The sequence below is a fragment of the Myotis yumanensis genome, unplaced genomic scaffold, assembly GCF_028538775.1.
Source record: "Myotis yumanensis isolate MYYU_CA2020_CCGP unplaced genomic scaffold, mMyoYum1.0.hap1 SCAF_22, whole genome shotgun sequence".
NCBI lineage: Eukaryota > Metazoa > Chordata > Mammalia > Chiroptera > Vespertilionidae > Myotis > Myotis yumanensis.
The window spans coordinates 16,815,718-16,834,573 of NW_027223773.1; the positions used below are offsets into that span (position 1 = coordinate 16,815,718).

Here is an 18,856-nt window from a genome sequence, read left to right on the forward strand (position 1 = left end):
TTCTGGTACCAGAGGGCAGCACTGCTGGGAAACTGCCCATGAAAAGTAACTCAAGTTCCAGCTTCCAGGTGAGGCCACATACTGTGTGGTGCATCCCAGACAGACAGGTGTCATGGCTGAATTCCAAGAATGGGAGGTAGTTGTCTTACCTCCATCAGAGATGACTCAGTGCACACCTTCAGTTTATTAGAGACTCCCAGGGAGAGCCTTGACCTAATAGCACCTGATGGATCACACAGCAGTATTATAACTGGAGGCTGGAACCAGCACTTGAGTTTCCTACAGAATTGGTACCTCTTTCTGATGTAAACTCATCCACGTGGCAGGAGGTTCTGCAGTCACCAAAGCTGTCAGTCAGGAGGGGCCCAGGGAAGACACACAGAGGTCTGGGGAGCAGTGCATGACTTAGGGGTGCTGTGCAGAAAAAGTGGGTTCTCATGGCTCCTGGAAACCCAACAAGGAGCAAGGATGGAAGTGTGAGAGCTCTCCTCCATCCTGCACATGTGAGTGAGGTGAGGGTGAAGTCACTACAGCACCTATAACATGGAGGGTGGGAAATGCTGTGATAGATCAAAATGCCCAACAAGCAGCCTCAACCTGGGTTTTTATCTCCTCTGAGGCTTCAAAGGAGTAATCTACAGAGGACTCAATGCCATCATTATGAAATGTCAATGCTTATCCCATGATTTTAAGTAAAAAAGAATGAAAAACTGTATAGCTGTCTCCTTCGCTAAGATATTTGATTTCTCATGTCAGCTGCTTGTTGAAATGAGATGATTTCCAATGAACCTTTGTATTAAAATTCCATATTAAACTGCACTACAGGGGATAGGCACTCTGGTATCATCTCACATCAGTGCTGGTGTGAAACCTTTACGAAGAGCTGAGCTCATTTCCTGCTTCTGTGGTACCAGAAAGAGAAAAGCCTGGCACCTGTACTGGTGAGATGACCAGGGAGCAGCTCTAAAGGGCCCTTTGCACCATTCATATGGGTTTCATCCAGCTTCCACTGTCTGTGGGATGTGCACACATTTTATTTGTTGTTGGCTTGTCAGTAGGAAGGGCCACAATGGGGACAGGTGGGCATGTGGGTCAGACCCTGTGCTCAGCACTCAGCTGCCTGGGCTGAGCTGGGGTCTCTCTTGGTGGGAAAGTTTCCAACAACAGGCCGAGGGTCTGTGCCCAGAAAGAAAAGCAGAAAATACAGGAACATGGTAAGGACAGTCCCCAGTCACTGCCCATATGTCATCTACTAACAGCAGTGTGACCTCCTCCTCTGGTGTCTGCAGTGAGAATGCCGGAAGACAGAGCCACAGAGAAGATCAAGAACCATCCCTGGATGCAGCTGAGAGCTTGAGAGGAAATCCCTGTGCCCAAAAAGAAGGTCCTTCCTTCCCACCTCCCTCTGCCCATTCTGGGGCTGCTCTCTGGGCTGTGGGTCCTGAGTGCCCACTGGTATCCTGAGCTCCCCATGCAGCCCAGCCCTGCTGTCTCCCTCAGAAAGGTTTGTGTCTGGGCTCACACTGACTTCCCCTCACTGTGTCTCACACAGTAATACACAGCCATGTCCTCGGTGGTCAGGAAGCTCAGCTACAGTGAGAACTGGTTCTTGGACATGTCTCTGGAAATGGAGGTTTGGCTCTTGATGGAGGGGCTGTAGCAAATATTTCCATCTTAACATGTGTGCCCCATACACTCCGGCCCCTTCCCCGGTGACTGGTGGATCCATCTCCAGCAGTAACCACTGGTGATGGAGAATCCAGAGACAATGCAGGTGAGGGAGAGTGTCTGTGAGGGCATCACCAGTCCTAGGCCTGACTCCTGCAGCTGAACCTGGGAGAGAACACCTGGGACAGGACACCTGGGACAGAGTGAACACAGTGAGTCCTGGGCTCAGATGCAGGATCCCCATCTATTCATGTCTAAGCCCTGAGTCACTCACATCTGGAAACTGACAGCAGGAAGAGGAAGAGCCACATGGGAGTCATGTCTTTCAGGTGAGGTGCTCATCCCCCAGAAAGTATTCTCCAGGGTGAGGAGGCCCTGATTTTAAGTGGGCACCAACTGTGTGTGTGTCTGGTGGCCATGTGGGCATTTGCATATGGGAGGTGTCTGCACATACAAAGGGCAAGAGGTGAGGGGAGGTCCCTTTCTCTGGGGCTTCTCCTGGAAGGAGGTGCTGACTGTGCCCTCAGAGAAACAAACCCTCCTTGGGGTCCTGGTCACTGTGCCCAGGGACCTCTTCTTCCACAGCAGGAAATGTGCTGCAGGAGGTGGTCAGGAAGTGGGATGTGGGAGCAATCAGTGACTCCTTAGGGATAAAATCACTGTGCCTCTGCTCCCATGGTATAGACAGATGGCATAGGTATATATCTTCTTTTCTTTATCCTCACCTGAGAATATGTTCATGGAATTTTAGAGTGGAAAAAAAGGGGACAGGGAGTGAGAGAGATATATTGATGTGTGAGGGAAATATTGATCAGTTACCTCCTGTATGTGCAAGGACTGAGAATCAAATCAGCAATCATTTCATTTATTTATTTATTTAAATATGTTTTTATTGACAGGAGCGGAGAAGAAGAGGGAGAGAGAAACATCAATGATGAGAGAAAATCATTGATTGGCTGCCTCCTGTATGCCCCCTACTGGGGATCAAGACTGAAATCTGGGCATGTGCCCTGGCCAGGAATGGAATCATATGTCAATGCTCAACCACTGAACCACACCAGCTGGGCTTCAGTCCCTTTTGTTTCATTTGCTTGTTTGTTTTTAATTGTCATCCGAAGATATTTTTCCATTGATTTTTAGAGAGAGTGAAAGAGAGAGGCAAAGACAGAGATAAATATCAATGTCAGAGAAACACATGGATTGGTTGCCTCCTGTACAGGCCCCAACCAGGGCTCTGGCCAGGGAGGATCCTGCAACTGAGGTACATGCCCTTGACCAGAATCAAACGCAGGACCCTTCCAGATGCAGACCGACGCTGAATCCACTGAGCCAAAAAGCTAGGGCCAGTTTTGAAATATATTTCAGTTAGTTTAGAATTCTACCTTGATATCTTTTCAATTTTCCTTCAGCATTTTATAGTCCGCATTCCTTTGCCCTCTGGTTATGATAGTTTTTCAAGAGACATTTAATGTTTTTATTGATCCTTTTTAAAGATAAAATTTATTTTTATTGATTTCAGAGAGGAATAGAGAGGGAGAGATAGAGAGAAACATCAATAATGAGAGAGAATAATTGATCAGCTGCCTCCTGCACATCCCCTACTGGGGATGGAGCCCACAACCCGGTTAGGTGCCCACACTGGGAATTGAACAGTGACCTCCTGGTTCATAGGTCAATGCCTAACCACTGAGCCAGGTGGGCTGCTCCTGCACTTTTAGGATTCACAGAGCTCCCTGTGTACCTGGGCTCTGGTCAGCGGGATGTTGGCAACATTATAGGTGACCAGGCACCAGCCCTTCCCTGCCTGACCTCTGACTCCAGGGTCCACGGGCTTGTCCACCATGATGATCAGCAGCTCACGGGCCCCCAGGAGGTTCCCTCAGCACAGGTGTGAGCTGTTGGAGGTGCTCTGAGGTCAGTGGTCAGCTGTGTTTCCACCTGACACAGGTGGGGCCCCCACAGCCTGACATCACATGTGGGCACTGCACATGGGCTTGATGAAGAAAATAAGTTTTTTTTTGGGGGGGTGTAAGCAGCAGCCTGACTCTGTAACTAGTTAATCAGTATCCCTAATGCACATTCCGGTTAATCTATAGTCTAGTCATTGCCCCTTCTGTAATTATCTAGTTCTGCAAGACCTTCTTACCTAAATACTCACATTTTACAGAGGCCAAAAACCATGAAAAATACACAACTCCTGGAGGAGGTTGTCAGCCCTGTTGACAGGCCAGGCCTTTAGGTGTGGTCTCACTGCCCCCATCCCAATAATGGGGCTTTTTGCAAAGCCCACTAAAGGTCCGGAAGTTCTATCTATATGCCTGAGTCACCCCTGGCCCTGGCCTCTCAGGGAGGGATTGGCATAGGAGATGGGCATGAGGGGATGGCGTGGGGGGTGCATTTGAGGCAAAAACTACCATGGTGGGAAGGAGAGGACAGAGTGCAGCCACAAGGGATGTCCTGTGCAGGCCTGATGGGGTGAGAATGTGGGCAGTATAGGACAGAGGGTGAGGATGGGATGGTGTCTGCGGAGCCTGGAGGCACAGCAGAGGTGGGTGGGGACCATATCTCCTTTCAGCAGGTTCTCAGGATCCAGATGGATTCTCTAGAGCAGTGGTTCTCCACCTTCTGGCCCTTTAAATACAGTTCCTCATGTTGTGACCCAACCATAAAATTATTTTCGTTGCTACTTCATAACTGTAATGTTGCTACTGTTATGAATCATAATGAAAATATCTGATATGCAGGATGGTCTTAGGTGACCCCTGTGAAAGGGTTGTTAGACAGCCAAAGGAGTCGCGACACACAGGATGAGAACCACTGCTCTAGAGGAAGCGGGACAGGTGTTGGGACGTGTCCTCGGGACCGGGTTCTGAGATACATGTTGCACCGGGCCCAGCAGGGCTGTGACAGGCCCTGTCACTGGGCCTCCATCTTGCCTCCTTCCCAGACACCCTGAGCCCTAGGTCCCCTTCCCAGGTTCACAGAGCCAGCAGCACACGGGATTGGACCCTAAACCTCCATGTGCAGCCATGTCAGTGAGAGACAAGCAGCTAACTGCCCCAAAAGGGTCCTCCCAGGGGCAGAACAAGGGGCTGATCACACTCAGGTGAGGTTTGGGGCCTGGACTCTGCATTTCCCCTCTGCGTTGGAGGCTGGGGGACATCGCTCTCAGTGGGAGGACAGGAATCCCTACAATGTTTTCCTTGCCAGCCCAGAGAGCGACCATCAGGGATGTGGTGGAAAAAAGAGCTAAGATGAGAAGTCGACCAGATCTGAAAACACAACCAACTCCTACTTTTTTGTCAGCAGCAAATCTAAATAAAGACACAAAGAAGGAAGCAGGAACTGCCCCAGGGACAACAGGAGGGAAGAAATCATAGACCCCAATAGGAAGCCCTCACAACCCCTCCAGGGAGAGCTTGAGCTGAGACCTTGGTTTGCTGGTTCTTATCGCCCCCTGGTGGCCTGAGCGCCCCCTGCAGCCCAGTCCTGCTGCCTCCCTCAGGGAGTTTTGTGTCTGCGCTCACACTGACTTCCCCTCACTGTGTCTCTTGCACAGTAATACAGGGCCATGTCCTCATCTCTCAGGCTGTTCATTTGCAGATACAGCGTGTTCTTGGCATTGTCTCTGGAGGTGGTGAATCGGCCCTTCACAGAGTTGGCATAGAATGTGCTACTTCCACCAGGATTAATATATGAGACCCACTCCAGCCCCTTCCCTGGGGCCTGGCGAACCCAGTTCATTTCATAGTTACTGAAGGTGAATCCAGAGGCTGCACAGGAGAGTCTCAGAGACCCCCCAGGCTGCACCAAGCCTCCCCCAGACTCCATCAGCTGCACCTCACACTGGACACCTGCAAACACAGAGACACAAGGTGGACTTAGAATCACATGGAAGCAAAAACAGGCACAGACACAGGCACAAGGTCTCAGCGCTCCCCTCTCCTGAGAATGACCTTGAAAAATGATCACGAGGAAAATGCAGCTTGGCACCAAGTCCATGGTGGAGCCGCTGGGGTCCTGTCTCAGGCACTTGGGTTCTGGGTGTCTCCCCAACATGGTGGGCAACTACCCTCTTTTATGAGCAGGAGGAGAGCCCCATTTGCATGGAGTTTGGATATAAGGGTGCATCTGGGACCCTGGGCTGCAAGCCTGACCTTGTCATCCTAGGGGTGACCCCAGATGGGAAAAGACTCAAGAATGCTGGCCACAAGGGTTCCTGTCCTGACGCACCTTTCCTCCCTCCTTTCCTGAGACCAGTCACCCTGACCCCATTCCTTTGGGGGCAGCTTCCAGGATTGTGAGTACTCCATCCTTGGGGTTTTTTATGAGGACCCAGGAGTGCTGCACCCAGAGGCCGGTGGTTTGACTTCCACTCGCTATCTTTCACCCGCCGTGGCCATGTTGCCTTTCTTGGATTTGGGAATAAGAATTTGCGTTGGAATGATATTTTTATTTTGAGACTTAGAGATTCTCCATGTTGTTTTTGCCAGTCAGATCTCCCACAAAACTCGAACATGTAAAAGTGACGAGGCAGGAGAGGCTGGGCTGGACACTGTCGCCGCAGATTCTGTCTCAAACCTGCTGTCCCTGACACAGCACACACCTACCTTTCCAAAACCACACATTTCACTCAGCTTCCCTTCAGTTCCTTTGCAAAAGTCCCATTTCCCAGCCTCTCAAAGTGGGAGAATTTCCATCATTTAAAAATGGATCCCTGGCGGGTGGCTGGGGTGAGCTGGAGGAGGTCAATGCTGGGAAAAAGGGGGACATGTGTGATACTTTCAAAATAAATAAATAATAAAAATAAATTAATTAATTTAAAAAATGGAGTTCTGGCCCTGGCCAGTTTGGCTCAGTGGATAGAATATTGGCCTGCAAACCAAAGGGCCTCAGGTTCAATTCTGGTCAACAGCACGAACCTTGGTTGCAAGCTCCTCCCTGGCCCTTGCCCTGGTGAGGGCACGTGCAAGAAGTAACCAGTTGATCTGTTTCTCTCACATCAATTGTTCTCTCTTCCCCTCCCTTCCTTCTACTCTCTCTCTGAAAAGCAATGGAAGAAATATCCTTGGGTGAGGATAAAAAAAGATAAAAAAGAAATGTTTGCTCTTGGAAGCAAAATCCTGGGTAGAGCATTGAGGCACCAAGTCCTCGTTGGGGGCAGGTGAGCACCTTCCTTTTCAGAGGATAGTGGCCACCTGTGTCATCCAGGCAGGTGAGGACTGACAGACACAGGAATCCTGGACTGTGGTCAGCTTGTTCTTACTGGGAAGTCGGCCACCACCACTTACAAAGTGCAATCACACTGGGGAGGATATGGGGCATGGGCAGGTCAAACACCACAAAGCCTTACTACTCTCTTCTTTTTCATTTTTTATTATTATTTTAAAATATATTTTATTTATTTCAGAGAGGAAAGCAGGGAAGATAGAGATAGAAACATCAATGATGAGAGAGACCCCTCCATCGATTGCCTCTGGCACACCCCCACTGGGGTTCCAGGCACGTGCCCTGATCAGTAATCCAACCATGACCTCTTGGTTCATAGGTTGATTCTCAACCAGTGAGCAACACATGCCAGGTTCTGGGGTTACCTGTTACCATTTCTTTCTTTTAATTTAAATAAAAAATAAGATTCCTTTACTTGGGTAGTTTTGTTAATCCTCACCCGAGGATATTTTCCCACTATTTTTAGAGATCGTGTAAGATGCGGGGAGAAAGAGAGAGCTGATAGAGACACATTGAATAGTTGTCTCTTGCTGGCAGGGATGGACCTTGCAATGGAGGTACATGCCAATGAAAGGAATTAAACCCAGGACCCTTCATTCCAAAGACTGACACTCTATCCACTGAACCACACGGGCTAGGGCCCCCACTTCCATGTCTAGTTAACACTGTGGAAGCCCCAGCACAGCATGCAGGCAGCCAGGGTCCTGCCAGGTGGACCAACAAACCTGGGGGTTGTCTGTGTTGCTGAGATGAGATGAACTAGATGATGAGGCCCCCAGAAGGGCAGCCCCAGGTGCCAGGGTACAGGAGTACATGAGGAGCTAGGCTGGAACCTCTCTCCAGAGAATTAATGAGGAAGAACCACCCAGACCCCCTCTCCTGCAGGCTGAGGGTGGGCCTCTCTGTGTGGGACCCGCCGGGAGCCAACCGATCAGGCCCCCATGAGGGCTGAGGGAGACACAAACCTAAATTAGGAAAAAGTCCATTTCCCCAGGTGCCAGGAAGAGACAGGGACTTCCTCCCTCCGTGACCTTCAACATTCATGCAAGTTTCAATGTCAGTTTAAAAGCTCACTGAGCGCCTCCCCAGCTTTACACCCCAGCGTGCTTTCTGGGGACCTTGCTACTGTCTCTGAAGTGTAACCACTAGGGGGCACCCCTCTCCCCACTTCTGTAGGAGGAAGGGGGCAGCCACACTTCAGGGAGCTCCTGGCTCCCAGGTGCAAACCTACTTCCTGTTCTAAAGAGGCAGGAGGTCTCATGTTCCCTGGGATCAGGTCAATGAGCAAACACATGAGGCCCCTCCAGTCACCTGGGGATTTAGGGTCAACTCTGGGTGACAAGTGGTGCTGCCAAGTTCCTCCAGAGGCTGCACCTCTGTGAAAGCTGTGTTTCTGTGGATGGTTTCCCACAAGAACTCAGTTCCCTCCCCTTATCTGCTGTTTTGCCAACCCCACACAGGCAACACCACTGCAGTTGTGATAAGTCTTAACATTGGGCAAGTGATTCCTGTAACTATTTTTCCTTTCCCAATATTGCTTAGATGTTTCCTTCCTTTGTCCTTTGTCCATATCAAATAAAAAATCAGTTTGTTCATGCCTATATAATCCATGCTGAGATTTAGACTGATATTCTGTGAAATCTGCAAGTCAGTTTGTGGAGAAATCTTCACTGAGCTGCCTCTTCTAATCTAAGTCTCCAGTTGTTTTGGGATTCTTTGGTTTATTCTGTTAGAATTTGGTAAGTTTTAGATTTGTTAGATTTATACCTAAGTATTTAATATCTTGTGAGATTATTGTAGTATATATATATATATATATATATATATATATATATATATATATAAAATTTTAGAGACCCAGTGCATGAAATTCATGCACTGGTGGGGGGATGCCCCTCAGCCCAGCCTGCACCCTCTCCAATCTGAGACCCCTCGGGGGATGTCTCACTGCCCATTCAGGCCCGATCGGGCCTATACCGGCAGTCAGACATCCCTCTCACAATCCGGGACTGCTGGCTCCCAACTGCTCACCTGCCTGCCTGCCTGCTTGCCTTCCTGATTGCCCCTAACTCCTTCTGCCTGCTAGCCTGATCAAAGCCTAACACTCCCCTGCCAACCTGATCATCCCCAACTGTCCTCCCCTGCTGGCCTTGTCGCCCCCAACTGCCCACCCCTGCCAATCCGGTCATTCCTAACTACCCTTCACTGCTGACCTGGTCCCCCTCAACTGTCCTCCATCCCCTGAAGGCACAGTCACCCCCAACTGCCCTCCCCTGCTGGCCATCTTGTGGTGGCCATCTTGTGACCATATGGGGTCATCCATCTTGTGATGACATGAGGGCAGTCTTCTTGTGACAACATGGGTGCAGCCATCTTGTGACCACATGGAGGCGTTCTTTTCTGCAAGGGCATGATGGTCAATTTGCATATTACCTCTTTATTATATAGGATACATACATATATAATTGATTTCAGAGGGGAAGGGAGAGGGAGAGAGAGATAGAAACATCAATGATTAGAGAGACTCATTGATTCATTGGCTGACACCTGCTTACCCCACAAAGGAGATCAAGCCTGCAAAACAGGCACGTGCCCTGACCAGGTATCCAACCATGACCTCCTGGCTATTAGGTTGATTTTCAACCACTGAGCCTCACTGGCCATACTATATTTTAATTTTGCGTTACATTTACACATGGCTAGTGTATAGAAATAGAATCATTTTTGTGTATTGGCCCATGATTTTGCTAAAATCACGAATTAATTCTCAGAAATTTTAAAGTTGATTCTTTTAATTTTTTTCATAGATAAATATGTCACGTGCAAGTAGGGACACCTTGAGTCTTTTGTTGAAATTTTAATGTCTCTATGTATTTTTCTTGTCTTATTCCACTTGTTAAAAATGTCAAGTACAATGTTGAATATAGGTGATAAGAGTGGACCTTTTTTACTTTGTTCCCATCTGAGGGGGAATCATTTAACTCCCCACAATGAAGTATGATAGTAGCTACAAGAATCCCATGATCAGTTTGAGGAAGTGCCCTTTTATCCCAAGTTCCCTAAGTGTTTTATTATGAATTAATGCTGTGCTTTATCACACATATTTTTGTATTGATTTTTATGACCATGTGAATTTTCATCTTTATACAGTTGACCTATTGGAATCAGCTGGTTAATTTTTAAATATAGAATCAGCTTACCCTAGCTGGTTGGGCTCAGTGGATAATGTGTTGGCCTGCAGACTGAAGGGTTCACAGTTTGATTGTGTTCAAGGGCATATGCCCAGGTTGGGGGGTGTATCCCAAGTAGGGCATGTGCAGGAAGGAGATGATCAACGATTCTCTCTCATCTTTGAGGTTTCTATCTCTCTCTTTTTCTCCCTTCCTCAGTAAAAATATTTTTAAAAATATTGAATCAGCATTGAATTGTTGTGATAATTCCTGCTTTGTCCAGATGCAGTATTACTTTCTTATATTGCTGGTAAGATTTGCTAATATTTTGTTAAGGATTTTAGTAAATATGTTAACAGATTTCAGTGTGTAGTTTACTATTTCTTTGTACTGACTGCACAAAGAATGCCAGTCTCATAAGAATGCATCAGGAATATGTATATCCCGTAAATAATTTCTGATATTGGTCATTTATCTCTTTACCAGTCTTGTTAGCACTTGATTAGTTTTATTGATCTTTTCAAAGATTCAGCTATTGGTATCATTCATTTTTCTCTATCATTTTCCTGTTTTGATTTTATTAATTTCTGTTCATCTTTATTTTTCCTTCCTTCTGCTTGATATTAATTGATTTTCCTTATCTAATTTTTAAAAAATATTTACTATTGAGAGCATTACTGATATCTCACCACCCCCCCATATTACCCCTCCACCCTACTCCTAAAGACTTCACCACCTTCCTCTCTGAGTCCATAGTAATGCATATATGCATATATGTTCTTTGGTTTAATCACTTTCTACCTTTCCCTCCTCCTTTCCCTCTGAGATTTGTCAATCTGTTCCATCTTTTCATAACTCAAATTCTATTTTATTCATCAGTTTATTTTGTTCATTAGATGCCATGTTCATTGTTTTGGTTCTTAAATTCAGTTGTTGATAGATATGTATTTATTGCCATTATTATGTTCATATTTTATTTTTATATTTTTATGCCGGAAGCCGGTCCATCCTTGCTGCTTGACACAGTCGCTGCAGGAAAGAAACATCTGCACAGCATATGTTTCAAGGGACCTGGCATATGTAGCATATTGTTCTTAATATGTTTGCTCTCTTTAGCGCCATGTGATTTAACCAAGGTCACCTCTCCAAGAAAGGTTGTTTCCCCAGGTGGGGATCTTTCCCTGAGGTTAGGGAGGGGATACAACCCCTTAATTAAGTGCCAGGCGGGTAGTTAAGCTACATAATCTTTACTCCCTGGAATGGAGATAAGAAACGCCCTAACCTTTGTAATAGAAATTGACAGGATTAAAATCGGCTGGTATAAATACGGATGTAACTAGACAATAAACATCAGATCCTCATCAGCTCCCCATCAGCTCCCCATCAGCTCCCCATCAGCTCCCCATCAGCTCCTCATCAGCTCCTCATCAGATCCTCATCAGATCCTCATCAGATCCTAACCAGAACCTAGCCAGAGAACATGGCAAAAGATCCTGGACAGAACCTGGCTACAGAACTTCACTGGAGAACCTAGACAGAACATGGCAAAAGATCCTGGACAGAACCTGGCTACAGAACTTCACTGGAGAACCTAGACAGAACATGGCAAAAGAACCTGGATAGAACCTGGCGACAGAACCTGGCTACCGAACCTGGCTGGAGAATTTGGAAACCCTGGCTGGAGAACCTAGCAAGAGAACATGGCTACAGAACTTGGCTGGAGATCCTGGCTAGAGAACCCAACTCTGCTGATGAACTGAACACTGCCTTCATGTCATTCCTTCTTCGCCGACTCCGTCCACACCTTGGGGACCCCTGGACCTGCTGGGGATGGACCCCAGCATTTTTATATTTTTATTAATCTCTTAGAGGAAGGGAGAGGGAGACAGAGATAGAAATATCAATGATGACTGAGAATCATAGATCAGCCGCCTTCTCCATGCCCCCCACTTGGGACTGAACCCACAACCCTGGCATGTGCCCCTGACCAGAATCGAATGTGGAAAACTTCAGTCAGCAAGCCAACACTCTATCCACTGAGCCAACTGACTAGGGCTTTGTTCATATTTTCTTCTTCTTCTTCTTCTTTTCTTCTTCTTCTTCTTCTTCCTTTTCCTCCTCCTCCTCCTCCTCCTCCTCCTCATCCTTCTCTTTCTCCTCCTCCTGGATGTGTGGAGTTGTAATCTTGTGTGGTCTGAAGCTGTCCTCCAGGTGAACTGGCCTAGGCTTCCTGGAAGGTGCAAAGTCAGTCACTGCCTGGGGCCACCAACCAGGATTTACAGGGGGATCTGCAGATGGCTGCTACTTGTATTGGACTTGGAAGTGCCCAGGCGAGGACAAGTTTTGGCAGGCTCATGCTAGTGCCAGGTCTTGGGCCTCTTATTGATAGATTTGGGGCATGTTGATGAAAGCTGCTGTTTGTTTGTGATATTTTAGGAGACTTTGAAGCCTGAGCCAGGACAAGCCATTCATATGGAAAAGCTGTTGCAAACAGCTTTGGTGGGGCTGCAATTTGGATGGGGTGTGATCTCAGGGAATCAACAGGGCAGAGCAAACTGTGTGAGCCACCCAGATGGAACCTCAGATATGGCTTTGAGGCAGCTATATGATGGGGGAGGTCCCAGCACAGAAACAATGACTCCTGTGAGCAACCCTGTCTGGGAGAAAGCCACCCCAAGTTCCTGCCCTAAATGCCAGACAACCCAGTTCTTCCCTGTATGTCCCTGGATCCCCCAATTTCACCACCTACAGATGGAGCTCAGAAGAAGTTGGACCCTGTAAGTTCCTGTGTTGGCCCTTTAAGAGGAGCAGCCTGTGTCTCCAGCTGCCTCCATGTCACTCAGTGATAATTGTTTCTGGTTTTTACAACCTGAAGTTATGAGGACTTCTCTTCCAGCTCCGGAACCCTGGGTTGGGGTCTTGTGTGGGGCTGGGACTCTTTGCTTCTCACAGGAGGCCTCCACAGCTGAGTTATCCCCCCTCATTAAGCACACACCACATGTGGGTGTATGACTAGCTCGTTCTCCACCTCCGCCCTTCCTAGCAGTCTCCGTGTGCTCTCTTCTTTACCTCCCTAGTACGGAATGATGGTTGTTCTCTATTTTAGTTGTACACTTCATGTGGTTGTGGGGGGCTGCGAGAACATGCATTTACCCAAAAAGTACTCTCAAGGTTGAGGAGGCTCTGAATTTAAGTGGATGACAACTGTGTGTATGTGGTTGCCATGTGGGCATTTGCATATGAGAGGTGTCTGTACATGCATAGGTCAAGAGGTGAGGGGAGGTCCCAGTTTCTGGGGCTTCTCCTGGAAAGAGGGTGCTGACTGTGCCCTCAGAGAACCAGGCTCTTCTTGGGGTCCTGGTCACCATATTGAGGGACCCCTTTTTTCACAGCAGGAGATGTGCTGTAGGAGATGATCAGAAAGTAGGATGTGGGAACAATTAGTGACTCCTTAGGGATAAAATCAATGTGCCACTTCATCCAAGGATATTGATAGATATAGATATAGATATAGATATAGATATAGATATAGAGGATATAGATATAGATATAGATATAAGCGTAGGTACAGCTATAGATGTAGATATAGATATGGATATGGGCATGGATATGGATATACTGGTAGATATAGATACATATATAGATATAGATCTTCCATTTTTAAATCATATTTTGAGGATGTTTTCTTTGATTTTTAGATGGAAAGTAAAGGAAACAGAGAAACATTGATGTGAGAGAAAAATATTGATCAGTTAGTTGCCGTGCATATATGATTCTACAAGGAATCAAAATTGAAACATTCGTATGTATTTATTTATTTATTAAAGTATTTTTCTTATTGATTTTAGAGGAAGAGAGAGGGAGATAGAGATAGAAACATCAATGATGACAGAGAATCATTGATTGGCTGTCTCCTGCATATGCATCACTGGGGATGTTTCCTGCATCCAGGGCATGTGCCCTATCTGGGAATGGAACAGTGACCTCCTGGTTCATAGATCAATGCTCAACACCTGAGCCTCACTGTCTGGGCTGTTCCTACACTTTTAGGATTCACAGAGCTCCCTGTGTACCTGGGCTCTGGTCAGTGGGACACTGACAACATTATAGGTGACCAGGCACCAGCCTTTCCCTGACTGCCCTCTGAACCCAGTGACAACAAGCTTGTCCACCATGATGTTCTGCAGCTCAGGGGCCTCCAGGAGGTTCCCTCAACACAGGTGTGATCTGTTGGAGGTGCTCCAAGGACAGTGGTCAGCTGTGTCTGCACCTGGCACAGGTGAGGCCCCACAGCCTGACATCACACGTGGGCACTGAATGTGGGCTCAGCAGAGTAGCTGAGGCCGGTTTCAGGCCACCTGAGTGACCTTTGCCCTGGAGTCTCAGGGAGGGCCTGGCACAGGAGATGGTCATGAGGGGTATATATGGGCATGCCTTTAGGCAAAACCTACCAGTCAGGAAATATAAGACAGAGCATAGCCACATGGGACGTCCTGTGCAGGCCTGGTGGTGTGAGAATGTGGGCAGTAGAGGACAGAAAGTGAGGATGGAGTGGTGTCAGTGGAGCCTGGTGGCATAGCAGAGGTGGGTGGGGACCATGTCTCCTTTCAGCAGGTTCTCAGGATCCAGGTGGATTGTCTGTTATGCCCAGATTTCAAGATCCCCCAAAAGACACCACCAGGGAGCACCGAGTCCAATGCAAAAGCATAGAGCCTTCATTCAAGCTAGCTTGGTCCCCCTCTGCCTCCATTACTGGATGTGAGAGAGCCCAGAGTTTAGAAAGAACAAAGATTTTATAGGGTTTGGGGTCAGGAGGGGAGGGTGAGGGCTCACTTGGACCACTGATTTGGCCAATTCCGGTTGGTTGAGTGAGGGCTGGGGGCTAATGATGCAAGAGCAGGGTGCAGTTAGGGTCTGGTTACACAAAGACAGGGGGTGGCTAGCATACTCTTGGCCTTGAGTTTGTTTTCCCTTGCATTCCCATTGGCTGAGATAAGGGCAGGCTGTGTAACTGATACATTCTATGGCTTTTTCTTGGAAGAGGGGTTAGGGACACAGCTATCAGTCCTGTTCTGTCCTTTAATTCCCCCCTTGTCTTGGAACTTCCGGATCAGTCATGAGACAGACTGCATTTCTATTTCACCATTGCTAGAGGCCTGTACTGGGCATGCAGAACTATCAACTGAACCACCCCTATACACTCCTTGACAAATTGGACTAGTCTGTTAATAATGCAAGGGCCGAAAGTCAACAGCATTAGGAGAATTACAAGGGGTCCTGCGAGGTCCACTGTCTTCTTGAGGGTGATCTGCAGTGGGTGGGTCTGGTTAGAGGTCACCTTCCACTCAGGCTCCCTGCTGTCCTGGGCACAGAAGGGGCTGGGCTTGTGACCTGACAGAGACAAACTATAACAAAAGGTCTGGTGGAAGGGAAATAAACCATTTTAGCTTTAACAATTTCTATTGAAATAAGATTTTTCTTCTTAAAATTCCTCTATGGCTATCAAAAAGCCAAATCAAGATTAATTTATCTACTGTATACAATTTGGCCTGATGTTTGCATAAACACAACAAGAATGGTAACTGACTACCTTTTATTGGAATTTCATGATTGAATCTTAATGTGCCCCATAGGGCCAGGAAGCCAAGCCATCCAGCTGCCTGCAGTATCTGCTGAGTTAGGTGAATCCCTCAGCTGTAGCAACTCCATCTGAGCCCACACTCTAGGCTTTAAGGCTCATCTCAGTAGCCCTCCTACTCATTGCAGCCCAGAGTGTGTGGAGGTTCTGCAGGGACGTAGAGACATCCTTATTGCTCCCCTTCTACTCTGACCAACCTCCAGTGATGGTAAGGCATGGGCCTGATGCTCCAGCGCCAGCCATCTTCAGGGCTCCCAAGCAGGATACCAGGCTTTTCCTGTGGCACTTTTATTAGCTTTAAGTCTTCAGAGTCTAGACAGATTTCTTTAAAACATGATACTCCAGTCAAAGTTTTCATTAATAAAACCACTATTGGAAACCAGTCTTATTGAATCTATGCAAAGAAATGTATTGTCATGATTTATTAAGCATTGTCAAATTCTAGAGGAATTATATAAGGATAAAAGCATACTGATCTGCTCTAAGATTTTCTGATTTTCCTTGCCAGTTTCTTTTCATGGACTCTCCAGAGTTATAACAAAACAGTAACTGTTGGATTTATTTTATCAGTCTCCCCTAAGTACTTTGGCATAATTATTTACCTTCTGTTTAGGGAGGCAGAATGTAAATTATTTACTCTCTCTGGCTTACTGGCCTGTACTATTTGATTAATTTCCTTTCAACATCTCTCTTCTCCTCCTTATCACATACATAACCTTTCTAAATTTCACATTTTCAAATTAGCCTTTAAACCTTCTTTCTATGTCATTTAAAATGCATAATCATGCCTTAGACCTTCTATTTCAAACAGGCCTTTTCCAGTTTTTCACAGTTGAGGCTTGCACCACCCCCGACATGGGCATGGTCATGTAGGCCCGCAAGACAGTATACAGGCTGCCAACCATCAACTGTCTCTCAACAGAGACCAAAACCTGATGGGCACTCTTCCCTGCCCAGTTGGGCACCTGCCCTCTTGGCAGCCAGACACCCTCTACTCTTGGGGTTCACCTCACACAGTCCTCTTCCAGGATAGCCAACATACATTCAAACCTGCAAGAGAATCAAAGGTCAATATAACATATCAATACAATGAAACATAATATTGGCATCATGGCCGCTTCAGGCAGCCAAATCCTCTGCTACTAAACATGAGATATTGTAGGGCTACATAAACATCTTAAGGAGGTGACTAAAGTACTCTTGACCTTGCCTTTATAAGGCAAAATTTTCCTTGTCTTTTTGGAGCTATGTCCATGAAGATGCAGGCATCATCTGAGTCTATTACACAGCTTTCTGCAGGCCACTGTCAGGCCCGGGCATTGCAGTCAGTTCTTCTTTCTAGCGATAAACACAGTCTGTCCAATTTTTTAAAAATGTATTCTGGCACAGGAGAAAATTGTTTTGCTGTACACAGGTAGCTTAACCCCTATACAACTGGGCTTGGACCTCTGCCCAGCAAACCACAGTCTATAAGTTCAATATGCAGCCTCCGGTTCTCCTAACCTAATGAGGTTTTGGCCAGTCTCTGATTCAGACTCCTCCTCTCTAGGAGAATTTCAAAGTCCTGATAGCTCCCAGGTCCAGGGAGAGTGCCCTTTTGTTAACCCTGTTTATTAGTTACAGGGCCCTGCTTTCTTGCCTTCCCACCAATTCCCTTTGTGGTAGAGCAGCAACCAGGCCTCTTCCAGGGGCGTGCCTTGGAATGGGATATCAGCCCCTCCTGTGAGCCAGCTGCTTCACCTAGGGTCTTCCGGGGGCTGGCCAGAGCATCCCCCAGCAAATCCTGGAAGCTGCTGCCCTCTTGCAGTGGCATGGACTCAAGCAGGGGGTTCAGGAGCTGGGTGGCAATGGTGGCGTTGATGGCCTGGCATGTGAATACAAACGTGTGCACCTCATGCATGCACTGGATGTAGCCAGCAGCGAAGCGCTCACTGGCTTCTGCTTACAGCTGCTCGCACCCGCAAGCCCTGCCCCACAGCAACCCCTGCACGTGCCGCACCGTCAGCTCCAGCACCTTGGCGTTCTCCAGCTTGGCCTGCACCTGCGCCGGCAGGTGCACCAGGTGGGGAAGGGAGGTGAGGCCAGGCAATGTTCTGACCCTCGTCTGCCTGCTCAGCAGTCCCTGGGCACTGGCCTGCCAGCCTCACCTTGGTGCCTGCCAGCAGCTTCCACAGCTCCTATAGGCTCTCGTTGATCCTCGTGCACTGCTTCTTCTCCACCAGGGGTTTCCGGGCCTTGCGGTCCCCCCACGCCTCCCAGCGGTCCTTATTCTCTCGGCTCACACGGTCCCATCGGGGCGCCAGGGGCGACACCATAACCAGCACTGCCCGAAGCACCGCAGGTGCGCCCAGCACCCTTAGCTTCACCGTCGGCAACAGCCCCTGTTCTCCCCACTCTCTCGCTGCTGCTTCTTCTTTCAGGGATGCAGCAGGCAGCTCAAGCATCCAGCCTCACTTCTTTAACCTGGCTTTGAGGGGCTGAGTCTGCCTAGCAAAACAGTTCTAAATCACCAGGGCAACTGTGGACTTTAGCTTTGTTCCTCCTCTGCTTTTCTCCTGGGAGCTTACTTGTGACCTTGAAGTTTAATTGATAAGATCTGTTAGGTCTGCAGCCAGTAACATAACTGCCAACACACCCGCACCCCTCTTCTCAACTCAGGTTGGTTTTCCCTTACAGATTTTTTTTCTTTTTTTCTTGATATCTCCCTGACCAATTTCCCTGTCCCCCAGTTCATTTACAGATACTTTCAGAATCAGGGTGATGGAGGAAGGGAAAGACCAGGTTATGTCCTCTATGAGGAATCTAATAAATAATTGAAAATAGCAAGTTAAACAAAACACATCACAGGCAGAGTTAGGGCCAGTAAATCTCTCCACCATGTGGATCTATAAGCCCTTTGTGTCCACCAAAATGATAAGAAAACCATAAATAACAAGTTCTTTGAAATTTACTACTTTGTTAATTTGCTAAGCAGACAGTTAACTTGAAAAGACTTCTCTCTTTCTTTTTAAGCAATCTTGAAACCTAGCCAGCCTTTATCTTAGCCTTTAAATCTATCCTAGAACTTCAAAATTTCAATTTAATAAAGCAAATTTACAACCCAGTAATAGTGAGCAAAAGACTAGCTCGCAGCTGCTAAGAGATTTTGCAG

At 47.4% G+C, this 18,856-nt stretch overlaps 1 pseudogene; it reads right to left on the bottom strand.

The window, feature by feature from the left end:
• Positions 1 to 17,535: 17,535 nt before the first annotated feature.
• Positions 17,536 to 18,020, bottom strand: LOC138999281 (transcription cofactor HES-6-like; annotated as a pseudogene).
• Between the last annotated feature and the right edge of the window lie 836 nt (positions 18,021 to 18,856).